Below are 14,407 nucleotides of genomic sequence, written 5' to 3' on the forward strand. Positions count from 1 at the left end.
AAAACACCTTTTTTATTTTTGCTTTTCTGCTTTTTGCAAACGGCCGTTGGAGGTGGTGGTGGATTTTCAAGCGGATGTCAGCGGAAGCTGGCGGCCTCTGCAAACTTTTGCAGCAGCCGCAGCAACAGCCAAATCCGAAATTACGAAGGATCAAGCTGAAACCTGGCCTTACTCAGAGGACTCAAAACCCTAGGGTGATTCAGGGTGTAAGAGCGAATACGCAGAAGCCGAGCTGGCGAGTTAGAGTCTTTCCTTCCCTTTGGATGGAGCTAAGGGCGGTTATCTGCGATCCTAACCTCTCTGGTAGTCCGAGTGCAAGGTTCCTAAACCAGCGCTGCTCGAATGACAAAATGGGTGGTGGAAGGCAGACTGGCGACTCTAGGTAATACCGCTGAAGAAAACACAAAGATAACCAAGCCGTTAGTGATACGAATGTGATGTTCTCCCAGACCAGGGTCTCGGGAAGAAGAACATATTTCCAAATTTCTCCATAGCAATAGCCTTGGGTGGGGTAAGGGCGGAGGTGGGTGGTAAGCGCGAGGAAAGGAAGGTATCTCTCCGCTGTCACCCTCGACCCCCTTCACTGAGAAACAACAATGGCTGGGCCTGGGGTTCTTTCAGGAGGAGAAACTGCGGGAAGGCAGAGTTGCTCTTTGTGCCCCAGCCCCTTCAGAGAAGGGAGAGTCATACACACGACTTCTCCCTCCCCCCCCCACCCGACCGATGGGTGTCCCCGAGATCTGAACCCCAGAGAGACTCTGAGAGCTAGAAAGGCGCTGGCCCTGTCGCTCCTGAAGGCCCACTCAGCCGCCGGCGGAGGAAGCCCGGGCAAAACCGAGCGACCTCAGAATCCACCAGCGGAGGGGAGGGGGAGCAGCTGAAAAACCCCACACTCTGACAGGGCACGTCTGCCCCCACCCCACGGTGGAGTCTGCTTACCTGTGTATTTCAGATTAAGGAGGTATTTATTTATTTATTTAATCCTGCAGATCTTCCCATACCACAAAAAAAAACTTAATTCCTTTCCAAGGCTAAGGATTGATAAAAGGCCGCGTTGGAAAGCAATTGGGGATCATATGACTGTGACCTTGACGTGTGAAAGGGGGGAGGGGCGGGCAGATTTGGGCCGACACCCTAGGCCTGTCCATTTCTGGGGCGACCAAGGCCATCTCTAAGGATGCTAGCAAGAAGGGGGGAGGGGAGTGTTTTCAAAGGTTATCATTTGCAGTTCATTCGCTAAAGTTGGGGACTTGGTATTTTTATATTAGGTGAAATACATGATTTAATTATACTCCAAAAACAAATTAAGGACAGGCCTTCTACACAAATTGGAGGCAGCTAAATGCTCTTTTGTGCCTGCAGCCCTCGGGTTGTTAAAGAGGCTGCTGATGCATGAGAAGTAAGTGACTGATTTAACTCATTGGGATGCAGGAAGCGACCTGCCCTCTTTTGAAAAAAGCGAGAGAGAGAGAGAGAGAGAGAGAGAGAGAGGGAGGGAGAGAGAGGGAGAGAGAGGGAGAGAGAGGGAGAGAGGAGAGAGAGAGAGAGAGAGAGAGAGAGAGAGAGAGACTTCGAGCTAGAGAAGAGAGAGGGAGGGGAGAGGAGGAGGGCGAAGAAGAAGAGAGAGAAAGAGAGAACACGCTGGGGGAGGGAGTCGGGGAGGGAGACCAAACCCCCCGCTTTACAGCGTCGAAAGCTTCTGAATTTCAAGCAGAAAGTAGAAGCAGCCCCACACAGCAATGCGTGTCTTTCCTTGGGCTGCCTGTGCAGAGCATAGACAATGAAAACCTCCATCCCCCTCCCCCACCCCCGCTAGGCAACGAGATTTTTGTTTTCGTTCCTTTTCAACGGTGGAGGATGTGCACAATCAAATATGTAGAGATGTGTAGATATTTTTTAAAGGGGGGGTCAAGACGCGGAATACCCAAACGCGCACGGGCTGTAAGTACCATCTTTTCCTGCGTTAGCGGGGCTCTGTGTCGCCGCGGTGACCGGGAGTGTTGGCTTTGTGAGTCGGGTGGCTGGCTGTGTTTTGGTATTTTTATTCGCAGGGGCGTCCTCGAAGCTTGCGCTTTTTCCCACGCGAGCGGCGAAGTGCTCGGCCCGTTGTGGGCGAGCAGAGCAGGGTGCCGGGGCGGCGGGACGCGGCGCGGCCAGGGCTGGCTGCGTCGCGAGCATCCTCCCGCTCGGCCCGCCCAGCTCCGGGCTGCAAGGTTGGTTCCTGGCACTGGATGAAAATCAGGTCACGGCGATCCCTCCATTCGGGGCTATTAAACGCGCTAAGGAGTCAGGATTAAATTGGAAGGGAGGATCTGAGGAGGAGGGTGGTGACCCGAACCCCCTCCGGCCTACAATGGAGCCCGGGGCAGCCGTGCGCCGCGGCCCCAGAATTTGTCCGACTTCGCTTTGCCGGGATTAGCTCGCTCGCTCGCATCTTGCCTTCTGTGGGTCTTTTATGTGCATCTCAAATAAAAGGACTTCTTGTGACGATTCCTGAGTAAGGGTGGGAGAGAGAGTATGTGTCTCTGAGTGCCCAAGAGGGAGAAATTGCAGTTCTGGGAAGATCTTTCTGGCCTCTTAAAAATGTACAAGAATTCCGCGGGCCCACGCTTTCTTTGTGTGCCAGGCAGCGCCAAGCGCTTTGTGCACCACAAGGAGAAAATGGCGAGTCCTATTGTGTTTAGGCCATTTTCTTCCGGTACAAGGGTTTTCCCAAGTTCTAAATGCTTCTTTGGAAAGTGGCCTTCTAGCTCCCAGAAAAGTGTGAATTACAGAGGCTCGGCCCGGTGGCCTGGCGTGGGTACTGACCTCAGTTTTGGCAAGTCTCTTTTCTTCTCATTGGGTTACTTGTAGCAAATAAAAATATGACCAGTTTGTCCAGTTCCTTGGCCCCCAAAGATCCGCATAGGTTCTCAGGGTTACAGAAAATCTGCATCTGTTTTTATGTGTGTCTCTCTCCATCTGTATCATATATATTTTTCTGATAACTTGAAGGGAAAAACAAAACACCTTAAAGATGAATAAATGTCTAGAGGAAGGAGGGAGCTTTTCCCCCCTTAATCTTTCACCTTCTTAAGGAAACGCCAGGGGGAAAATGTTATTCTGATGGGTCAGTCTTTTGTTTTTTGTACCGAAAATGAAAGATTATTTTGTACAGAAGGAGTTATTAAATAGCCATAGCCACTATAGCATATGCCTCCTTTGCTTCACTAAATAAGAATTATAGGGTGCTAGAGAAGATATTTAGATTAATCTTCTTAGTGCTTGCATGTTTGTGACCATAAATATATATGTGATGTGTGTATGTGCACATTTGGAAAGGGTGAAAGAGACAGTTGTGTAATTTTTTTTCTTAATTTGTCATTTTTTTGTAAAAATCTCTGTGCACTTGTTAAGCCAAAAGTAAAAGTGTACAAGAATGTCTATCTAAAGATGCCTATGTTAATTTTTGAAGAAAAATTGTAGGTTGAAAAATATGATTTCCTATTTGCTACATTTCTTTGAGCCCTTAAATAGGGTGGCGATTTTGTCAGCTCAAAAATAATGAAATGCAAACTTTCCCTGTGCAGTTCTTGTACTCAATTTGTTGACCAAAAAAAAAAGAAGAAGAAGAAGAAGAGGAAGAAAACTACAGAGATGGGGAGAAACTTGAAGCCTATAGCCTTTTTTCCTTTTGCTGTCATCTTAAGTATTAGGGAGTCCTATTTGTGCAGAACCATAGTGGTTTACATTTTTCAAAATGCACCACTAGCGTCTTCCTTCATGTAGATCAAGACCATGGACAGCGAACTACTAGTAAATCACTGAGCAAAAAAGGTAACTAGTAAAATTTTGTGAAAGAATGGAGTTTTACATCCCAAATGTGTTGGGAAGGCAAAAAAAAAATCTTTATATTAATTTAGGGAAAGTAGGTTCTTTTGCAATGTGCTATTACAAAATTATTTTATCAAGTTCCAAAGAAACAATGATTTGTATGCTCCCTTTCTACCCTGTCTCAAATAGTACCTGTTTTTTATCCAATTAAAATAAGATGAAGTCTACCTTTTGTTAGTGGTAAATAAAACAACTAACTCTATCCATTTAAGATATGGGCTGTTTCTTATGAGGCTTGGAAGCAGAGCAGGGATAGAGAAATTTTCCTATTTTAGGCTGGCATTAGCTGAATGACACTAGAGCAAATTAAATTGATTTTTATCAGTGGCTGAATTTCTAAATGCAAGGAATTGAAAAAATTAAATGCCACTTTGATAGACAGGGATAATATGAATGGAGATATAATCCAGCTTTGCCTTTTACTACTGTTTAGGTGTTGTAGCCAGTGCAATATTGTGAGCAATCATTTATTTTTTCCAAGCAAGTTACCGAGTTTTTCATATATGCTGATTTGATTCAGGGCATAGGATTGGTTCAGTGTGGGTCTGTGTTGGAGATCAATTGATTTTGTTTTCAGCATTGCTTGAATTGCTTCTATTCCTTTACAGAACAGAACTTCATTTAAAACCATTTCATTTGTGGATTACATAACATTCAAAATTGCTCGTTTACAGTTCCAATTTCATGTTATCTTTTGGCTAATTTCATAACTTGCCTTCAGTGTGACCTGTAAAGGCCTGGAAAAAAATCATATAAATCAAAAGTGATAGAGGAGAAATTAAAATATTCTTGACTTATATTTAAATTTGAAAACAACATCAATTTAAAGAGAGGTCGGGGATTATAAAGGAAATAGTTCTTGATCTTTATCCATTAAACGTGACTGTAGCCTGAAACTGCAGTTGTCCAAATGTGCAGGTTCTAAACTAGGTGCTAGATATGTTTTGGACACACACTTTTTTCTTTTCTTTTCTTGGTTTTCAAACAACGCCTGCAAATACTTTGAGGCATTTTATGGCGTTCTGATCAGGACCACGGCGAGGTCCCCTGGTTCACCAGGTGGGGGCCCAGGACTCTGGCTGGGATGCAGAGTTCCATGGCGAGAGGGCCATTGTTTCAGAAGGCACCTTCTCCGGCAATGGCATCTGTGAGGAGATTAAGCATAAACCTAAACCTTGACCTGGAGAAAGGATGGCGGCGAGGGCGAGACGAGCTGCAGATAAGCTCTGCTTCTGCTGCTTGGGCACATAATTAAAAGGCAGTCCTTCATCTGGAACTCGAGTTCAGACGCAGGTGCTTATTTTGCTGTTACTTGGCCAACCAAGTGTGAGCGAATAAGAGTCCCAGAGCTTAGATGCGGGGATCTAGAGGAGGGGTCGGGAGAGTTGTCGCCTCTTGGCTCCATTTTAGGGAGAGGCAACCCAGAAGGGTGACTTTAGCTTGCCTTGAGGGAGCCTTGGAATTGGTGTGAGGGCTGGGAGGGCAAGGCTGGAAGGGCTGGGGGCACAGCAGTTTAGGGGTTGTCTTTGAACCACTTTGGGTGCCTGGGTGGTGCCAGCAAGGGCAGGGCTCGCCCTTTGCTGTGCCCAGGCGCAGCTCGTGGGGGATGCGCGCCTTCTGCGGCTCTTTGGTTTCAAGGACACAGCGAGCGAGCGGCTCAGGACTTTGGGAGCCAACATCTGTCTGACTGGTGACGTCAGCAGCCCGTGTAATCCTCTTGTGCTGAAGGCAGATGCCTTATTTGTTTGGCTGGAGCGAGCCATTAATCCCTAATTCTGGATCAGCAAGCGAGGGGGAAAGACCGGACCGCTCCGACCCACCCCACCTCCTACCCTAAAGCACCTTATACCTCGGATGCCTCTCATCCTCTTCCCTCCACGACCGCGCTGAGCAGCGACTGAAAACGCCTTGGTCCTTTGCAGGTTTGAACAGGGACGGCAGGTCTTTCTCCTTCGGATTTCTAGGGCGATATGTATATGTAATTCTTTCTCTCGTCGATTGTTTCGATTTTCTTGCTGAGACACCGATCTTGCAGTTTGAGGGGTCCTAAACCACCAAGAGGGGGGGATTGGAGAATGCGTGTCCAGCGTGTGATCTGAGGGAGGGGGTGAGACTGGAGAAAGGGCTGCAGGATGCGGGAACATTTGAAGCTGCAAGGGAGGACTATCAGGGGACGCGAAATGACGGTTCCAGCTCCCGAGACCGCTTCTATGGCTGCGGGAGTGTTCGCGGGCATGGCCCCCTCCTCCAGCCTTCTGCAGCCGAGACCCGCACGCTCCGCCACCGCGCCGCCCCCCGGGCTGCGGGTCCCCGGCTTCCCGCGCCAGGGGTCCCCACCGCGTCCAGCTGAAAGCTGGGGGCGCAGGTCGCGGGCCGCCGGCTGGGGTCCTCTCCTACCGCCGCCTTCTCTCCCTCCTCGGTCCCTCTCGCCTCCTGTCTTTTCTCCCCAGCCTCCCCCTCCTCCCTCCCGCCTCCCTCTCTAATTCTGCGCTTTGATTTTGTTTTTCAGGGATGCGTTCTGGGGTGTCTGCGCAAGATCGGCTCTCGGCGCTCTCTGCCGCTACAGCCCGGCACTGCGCCGCCCGGGGGCCGAGGTGATGGAGGATCCGCGCTTGCTCGGATGCTGGAGCCGGAGCGGGCCTTTCTCTCCCGCCGGACCACGCCGAAGGGTACGCGGCGAAAAGAGCTGCAGCGCCCGCCTCCTCCCGCCCGCGACGCGGAGAGCTCTGCCAGTAGAGGTCAACTCCCCTCACCCTTTCCTCTCCTGTGCGCCCTCCCTCCGCTCGGCCCGGGCTTCTCCAGCCCCCTGACTCTAGCGGCAGTTTGAGGACTGCGCGTCCGCCGGGGTGTCCTGAGCCGTAACCCTCAGACCCGCCCAGACCCGAGATCGGCGCTCACCGGCAGCGGGGAAGCTTTAGCCAGCAGCCGCGGCCTTGTCTCTTGCAGCAAAACCGTAGCCAGACCAGATGGGCCACCCAGCTCTCCAGGGACTAGGCAGGTGCGGCTGAGTTAATTTTTCCGCATTACAAAGAAAGATCACCCAGCCCGCCCTTCGACTCTCATCTCTTTCCAAAATCGCCCAATAAAAACCGCGGTAACGGTATCAGAGGCCTCGGAGACTAGGCATATCTGCGTGTTTACCTTACAAACACACACGCATGCTTATTTTCTTTTCCCATTCCTTTTTATACGCTAGATCTCATTCTCGACCGCGGCAAGAGATTGGCAAAGCTTTCTGCGCGGTCTTTAGAAACCTGCCATTCCTTACAAGTGCATTAGAAGAGATGCAGGGCGAATCAACTCGGTTAATTACCTTCAGTAAAATAACACGATTGCGAAATTAGATCTGTACCAGAGAGGTAATTAACTCCGATCCACGCCATCATTTGAAAACTAGATTTATAGGCGTATGTATGTTTTTACGTGTGCTGTAAATGTCATGCAGATATATGCATATGCATACGCAGACATATGCATCGTCTACACTTCCACCGAAAAGGCTAATTAACTGCGGCTCTGGCAGATGTGGCAGGAGGCGAGCTCAGACAGGAGCCGGGTTTATGAGTTACACTCTGGGGGAGTCTTGGGGATCCGGAGCTCGCGGGAGGGGGTAGGGCAGGCAAAAAAGTGCTGTAGTGGCAGTAGGTTGGTTTTCCTACGGATCGAGATGAAGACTCTGCCCTCCGTGTTCACAGCGGACCTTGATTTAATGTCATACAATTAAGGCACGCGGTGAATGCCAAGAGCGGAGCCTATGAGCTGCACTTGACGGACACCAGAGCGATTCAGGGTCAGAAAGGGGGAAAGACAGGGAGTTTGAGGGGTGGTAAAATGAACCCATCTTTTGCCGCATAAAGACCGTCAAGCTGATTAAGTGTTCCGAAAGCAAAAGGCTCAGACGTTACAGTAAGGACTTCGATATCCACAGGAAAATCCCTGAGGGGGATTTTAGGGGAGTTTCAGTGACAGCTGTCAGGAGCGCAGTAGTTCCTATTTGTGGAAATATGCTAAGAGTTGAAGCGTTTAGAAAGCAATGGCTCTTTCAAGAGCAGTTAGTGTGATTGTTTGCAATCTTGAACCAAGATGGGGAAACAAAGCAGAAGAAAGAGAGGAGAGTAACGCACTAAATGGCGCCCTAAGCACATTGCGCAAAAGACCTCAAATGGCTCAACCCCTGCAGGAAGCTCGGAGCAAAATTCTCCCTCGCGTGACTTCTCCTACGCTGCAATAGGCCTGGTCTGGCTTTAAAACGCCAAGAAAGCTTCTTAGTTTCGTCACAGTCTCAAGAGCCAAATCGGTCAAAGGAATAGGACAAGGGAAAAGGACCAGGTCAGAAACTTTATGAGGACTCGGGAAATTAATTATTTGGAAACCAGTGAAGTGGACTGTGCTAAGGTAGTAGTTCCGCACCAGGGCCTTGGAGCCAGAGAAAAACCCGGGCTAAGAAAGCGATCCTCGAAGGATGTCTTTGTTCTGCCTTGGCCTGCGTTGGCTGGGAACAAAGGAGAGATGCTAAGAGAGGATGCGCCAAAGTGGCCGCGCCCTCGGCGCCTGGCGCTGTCCGCGGTGCTGACCACGGCCCTCTTACCTCTGTAGTAAGACCAGAAAGGCAAAAGGACCACCCCACCCCCCACCAAAAAGAATAACGGGTTATTCGGTTATTTGCAAAATCGAAATTAAAATCATGGAAAGGCCGCATTCAGCGAAACCTAATATTTTGCAGAAATAATCTGGCTGTTGCCACACTTGGTTGATACTTTTTGAATCCTCCATAGGCAGGAGATTTCTTACTATACATACGATATGTATATTGGGAGACGATTTCAGTTTATTCAGACAGAAAAGAAGACTTTAAGCAGTGGGCAGGCATTGCAAGAACCGCATGGGCAAAATGAAGGATCTGTGTGTTTCTTTCTAAAAGCATCTTCCTCAAACCATGAAAACATCAGGTGCTCAGTTCCGAACCTCAACAGTGCTGGTGTAGTAACCAAAGGGACACGCGACTGACTCAAAGGTGGGCCACGAGGCTTAACAGGAAGGGGTGGGTTGGGGCCCGACTAGGTGAGACAGGGCAGGAGCCCATCCAGCCCGCCTGCTCCCTCCAGGCTCACAGCACCGCAGCCTCGGTGGGCGGACCCGGAGAGCCGCGCGCTGTGGAAGGCTCCGGGCGCCGGAGCCTGCTCCGCGCTTCCCCGCCAGCGGGAGGCACTGCAGGCCCGGGCGGCCTGAAACCCGCACTGCGGTAAAACCGCCGCCGCAGCATCCTCGTCAAGGTTCCGGCAGCCGGAAAAAGACAGCGGTTTACTAAATCCCAGGCAAATAAAGATTCGCCTTGGCAGTCGAGGATCGGATGGGTCAGTACTGATATATCCAAAGAATCTCTGAATCTGTCAGCATATTTCCTCGTTCTAGCCTAGATATAGAAAGCATTTAAATAAGAAATAATAAAATGTAGAACGTCCTAACTAATGAAGCAAAGTGACAAAGGAGGGAGAGAACTGGAGATCAACCAATTTATAGCTAGCCAGAGAGCTTAAGTGAAATTGCCTGCGTTTGATTATAAATCCACGAACACAAACGCTGTTAAAATTAAGAACAGATCAAATAACCTAGATTTGGCAATAGACGCAGAACCACCGATTTTGATCCAGGTATTAGAAATGGATCATACATTGACAATGACCTGAAAGAGAATGTTTTCATCCAATTTGTTCTTTTACACCTGCGTGTTGGAGATATAGCGAATGGCCCCGGGAAATAAAACTGCAAGGCCCAATATCCTCTGCTAGAGGAGATCTCCTTGTCCCTCTCCCAGGGCGGATTTTATTTGACCTCGGATTTTAGGACTCTGGGACTTAGGTCTTTCACAGTGTTGATTACTTATGTTTACATTTAATTTTATACAACTTGGAAGGGGCTTGGGCAAAGCACACTGGAAAGAAAGGGCTACTCTTTTAACAAAAGGAAGGGTTGAGAAATATTCCTCGTGGCACCGATTCAAGAAGTTATTGGACACTGAAATGGGTTAAAAGCATTATACCTTACGATGGAGGCCTTGCTTTCCTTCCTGTATTCATCCGCGCTCATTTCACAAAGCAATAAGAGTCCATAGCTGCAAAATAATCCTGCTCGAGTTGTATTACAATTCACATTACATAATAGAAACACACCTAATCCCCTTCTCCCTAATCCTATCTCTTTAGGACAGTCTGAACTCGTCCTTCAGAAAGCTTAATAAGTTTGACAATTACTCTCTAAATAGAAATGGAACACGTGATAGGAAAGAGAGTAAAATAAGGGAACACACAATTTAGCAATGTGGTTGCAGTGATTAAATCGAGGGATTCTCGATTAGCAATGTTTCTAGAGCTTTCAGACTATTTCTTTTCTATTTCTCTTGAAAATAATCATCTGGTTTAGTGGGCATTGTCAATTTTCCTGCTATGAAATGTTAGGCTTAACAGCTGGAGAATTTCGGCGCGGTGTGCCGTGGGGTCCCTTTAACAATCACAACTTTCATTTAGTGGTCTGGAGTTAAAGCTTCTCGGAATAATTTAGGAACAGCTTGACCGGTTGAAATACTCAACGACAGCCCTCCTGGGAAATAGTATGTTCCTTTCCGAGCAAGAAGATGCTAGCTCGTGGCCCCGGGAGGCACTCGGATTCAACAATGCCAGAGCGCCCTCTTCTGTCCCAAGAAGGCAGGACATCAGTTACAAAAGCCAGATGGTCCGAGTCACAATAAGCGGAGGAAACCGTTATAAGCTCTTAGAAACATTTAATCTGAGAAATATAAAAGTTTACATACCGTACTTTAAAAATGGCCACCTGATATGTTTTGAGTACTCCTTGGATTATTTCCCTCTTTTCTGAGGAGTAGTGAAAAATCAATGTTTTGAACTTTTCAGTCCGTCAAGTTATTTCTAAAGTCAAGTTACCTTTCTGCGCCCTGACTCTCCCGCATTTTGTATGGAGATAGAAAAGAGAAAATCGGAGAGAAAAACCTTACGATGGACAGGTGACTAGGGAAGCTTTTTTTCCCCTAATTTCTCCAGAGAACTAAGATCTAATAAAGGATAACAATTTTAATTAAAATAAAATTGGAGGCACAGGACGTGTATTTTAAAGATTTCATTTTTTAAAAAACCAACTAGGCCTTAGTTAAGGAATTCTTTTGTTGTTTGTTTTGATGATTAATCCAGATTTTTCTCAGGTTTTAAGTGTTGGGAACAATACAGTGAATTATGTTTGAGGAAGAAGTTAAAAAATTTCCTTCCTATTAACATCTACCCTGTTTTCACCCTTGAAATCTTTCTAATGAATTTATACTCACACTTGGCTTGCAAAGACTTCTTTATAAAAGAACCTGCTTTAAATCGGAGCAACCAGCTATGTTAGCAGCAGGGACCAACCCATAAGAATGTTTGCATTAAAATTACTGTTTTTCAGCCTGGAACGATCCATTCTCAAATGAAATGAAGGAGATTTTAAAAATTAGAGCTTTTTATTTTTATGTATTACAGGGTTTATGGTGATTAAAATAAATGCATGGCTGTATTAATTCAGAATCTCAAAATTACAGCCTATTTCTAAATACACACACACAACTTTGTCATGAAGAGTGTTGTCGAGTATACATCAGTGTCAATGTAATAAAATGTTATTAATTATACAGTTCTTAAATAAATCTTGTAAAAACAAAGTTCTGCTTATTTCACTGTGTCAGAATGAAATAACTGTCTAATATCATTTATATTAATCCTAGCATTTAAGTGAAAATTCTTACAAGAATATTAAGTTAAAATTTAAAAATTATAGAATTTGACAATTTTCTGTACTAGAAAAAGTCTTAGATTAAATAATTAAATTAAATATTTGGACAAATATGTGAAATTCTATATAACTATACTTACATTTTTCTTCTGAAAGCTACTTCTCCAAAGAATGCATTTATAGATTTATGTCATAAGTGAAATAAAGAAAATTGTTAGAACTACTATGTTTATATTCTAAGCATTCTAAGTTGAAAATATTTTTCTTTTTGCTTAATTAAATTTGGTTCTAAATAAATTTGTATTTTACTCAGGAAAGAAAAATAATGACATAATTTTGCTATAATCATAATAAGTGTTATTATAATAATTTTTAAGATAATTTCTAAGTATAATTAAATAAAATGCATTGTGTATATCAAAGTATTTTTTCTATTTTAAAAACCTTTTGCTCTATTCTTGGGAAGGAAAAAAAAACAACACTGAAGAGAACCAACTAAAAAATCTTCTGAGATGTCCAAGAGATGCTGCCCAAGGAGAAGAGCATGCACCAATATTTGCCATTCCAGTCTGGGTGTAAAATTCTATATTTGTACAAGGGTAACATATTTGAACTGAAATGCTCCTCCTAATTTCTTCTGTCTATTTGGAACCTATGAAACAGTCACTTCTACAGGCATATTATTCATCTAAGAAATATAGCTTTGGAAACACTAATATAATAAAGCAACTAATGGCTGATGCTTAAAAAAAAATTAGCCACAGCGTTTATTGAGCCCTTATGTCTACTCTTTGATGAAATTAATATAGAATTTAATACTTGTGGACCACATAAAAAGCCCCAATTGCCAACTTCAGATTAGAAAGCGCAGGCTTTAGCACATTCAGTATCTTCTTAGCCAGTATTCAGACTCAGCAGTCATTTCAATTTTCATCAGCTGCTGTGAAGAACTAGCACAGTATAAAATATGGCTGTGTATGAATTGAAAATATAATGCTTTAAGATGGAATGAACTTGGGATGTCAGAAAGTTGGAATTAATAATCTTTAAAAGAAAAGGTTGGGAGTTGCAAAATGCAGGGAAAATATTTACATTGAAGAACAAAGAGCCAAGTAAGTTAAAACATCCCAAGTGTTGAAAGCAGAAGATACTACCTAGGCAAAAATAGGGTGAAATGAGAATTGTCTTTTAGATACAGGTAGAAAAAAATGAAGACAAGAATTGATATCAATTTTGTTTTTAATATTTCAAGATGTTAATGTTTCATTACGAAAAACCTTAAAGATGTGCCCCCAAGAGATTCCTTTCTTCTTCGGAATGTGTTGCAGTTTTGAACTTGTTGAGTTAAAGAAAGACAGGAAAAAATTTGGAAATCAAATGAAGAAAATGTTACTTTATTATTCAACTCTTATCCTATGGATTGAATGGCAGAATTGGTTTTTTCCTTCCCTAGTTGTTGGTCAGACCTTTTTTAAATTATAAATAAGAGATTATTTTCAATGTAATTTTATACATGGTATAAATAATAGAATTAATATAATCCAGCACATGTTCAGAAAAATACCTTCCTCTTGTCAATTTGTTTAAATACAAAACAGGAATTGGTATGTGAAAAAGAAACTTAGTTTGGCAAATTTTTTCTTACTGATTCCAATGGCCTAATTAGTAGTCACTATATGTTTACAGAGAGACAGGATACTTAATCTGAACGCAATCAGAAATTCTCAGGAATTCACAATGCTCCAGGTTAGTGTAAGGCGTGGGAGCATGAGGCTGAAGTGCTAAACGTTAAGAGCTGTGGGCAAGGTCAACTCAAGGGTTACAAACCTTGGAGTGCTATGAAAACATGAAATTCAGAAAGGTGTTCTCTTGCCCAGGGCTGGGTAGCATCAGCTTTGCAGATCAGAGGAATTTCTTTCCCTGGACCTCCTGGGCTTGATTGGACTCTGGCAAGTTCCCAGAACTAGGTGCAGGAGTCCGCCATTTCAATTGTCCTGACGATAACAGATAATCAAAGAGAGATTGGCTGCAAGAACTCTGAATGGTTTTTACAACCCAGATATCCGTAAGAGAAAGAGATTCTGATTCTATGAGAGAGTAATGATTGCCTACAGTTTCAATCCAGGAAGCATACATATTTATAAAAGCCCACTGAGCAAAAGGCAGTCATGCTAGTTGGATGGGGAAGGAGGGTCATTGTTGTTTATATACATACATATGTATGGAAAGAAAAGCTAATAATAAGGAATATCTACATTAGCGATCACGGTTAACATTTAAAGCATGGTTGTGAGAAAAATGAAATCAGGATAGCTGTGACCTGGACCCATCCCTCCTGCAGTTATTTTGTTGTTGTTGTTATCTGATAATCGACTTGGTGAAACCCCATGGTACAGAAGGCTTATTAATAAAAAATCATTAAAAATTGGCGGATTCTTTCAGACTATTTCTCCACACTCCCGCGGTTGTTATTGCAATAACTTTCTGCAGCAATTAATATTTTCTAAATTCATGAATGTATTTTTGAAGAGTGAAATTTTCTACATTATCTTACCCTCCTCCTTTTCCACTTCCTCTTATCATAATTGAATGGTAGAACCAAGAAAGTATGTGATTAGATCAGTAGTAACATTGAACCTGTCAATCAGTCATAGATGTAAGACCCAAATTTATAGCACAGAATCATCTATTCAAAAGGATGTGGTTATTATTTCTACCTCCCCTTTTTGTGATGTTAAACACCTAAACTCTCCAAGATTTC

General features: G+C 44.4%; 1 long non-coding RNA gene across 2 annotated transcripts; it reads left to right on the forward strand.

The window, feature by feature from the left end:
* Positions 1-1,555: 1,555 nt before the first annotated feature.
* On the forward strand, positions 1,556-14,074 carry LOC139436401 (uncharacterized). 2 transcript variants are annotated; one of them, XR_011645631.1, is made up of 3 exons: positions 1,556-1,941; positions 6,383-6,871; positions 12,113-14,074. It is a non-coding gene; the product is annotated as an uncharacterized lncRNA (long non-coding RNA). The 2 variants fall into 2 exon arrangements; XR_011645632.1 differs by lacking the exon at positions 1,556-1,941 and adding an exon at positions 5,169-5,795.
* The last annotated feature ends 333 nt before the right edge of the window (positions 14,075-14,407 follow it).

Source organism: Dasypus novemcinctus, chromosome 14, assembly GCF_030445035.2.
Source record: "Dasypus novemcinctus isolate mDasNov1 chromosome 14, mDasNov1.1.hap2, whole genome shotgun sequence".
Taxonomy (NCBI): Eukaryota; Metazoa; Chordata; class Mammalia; order Cingulata; family Dasypodidae; genus Dasypus; species Dasypus novemcinctus.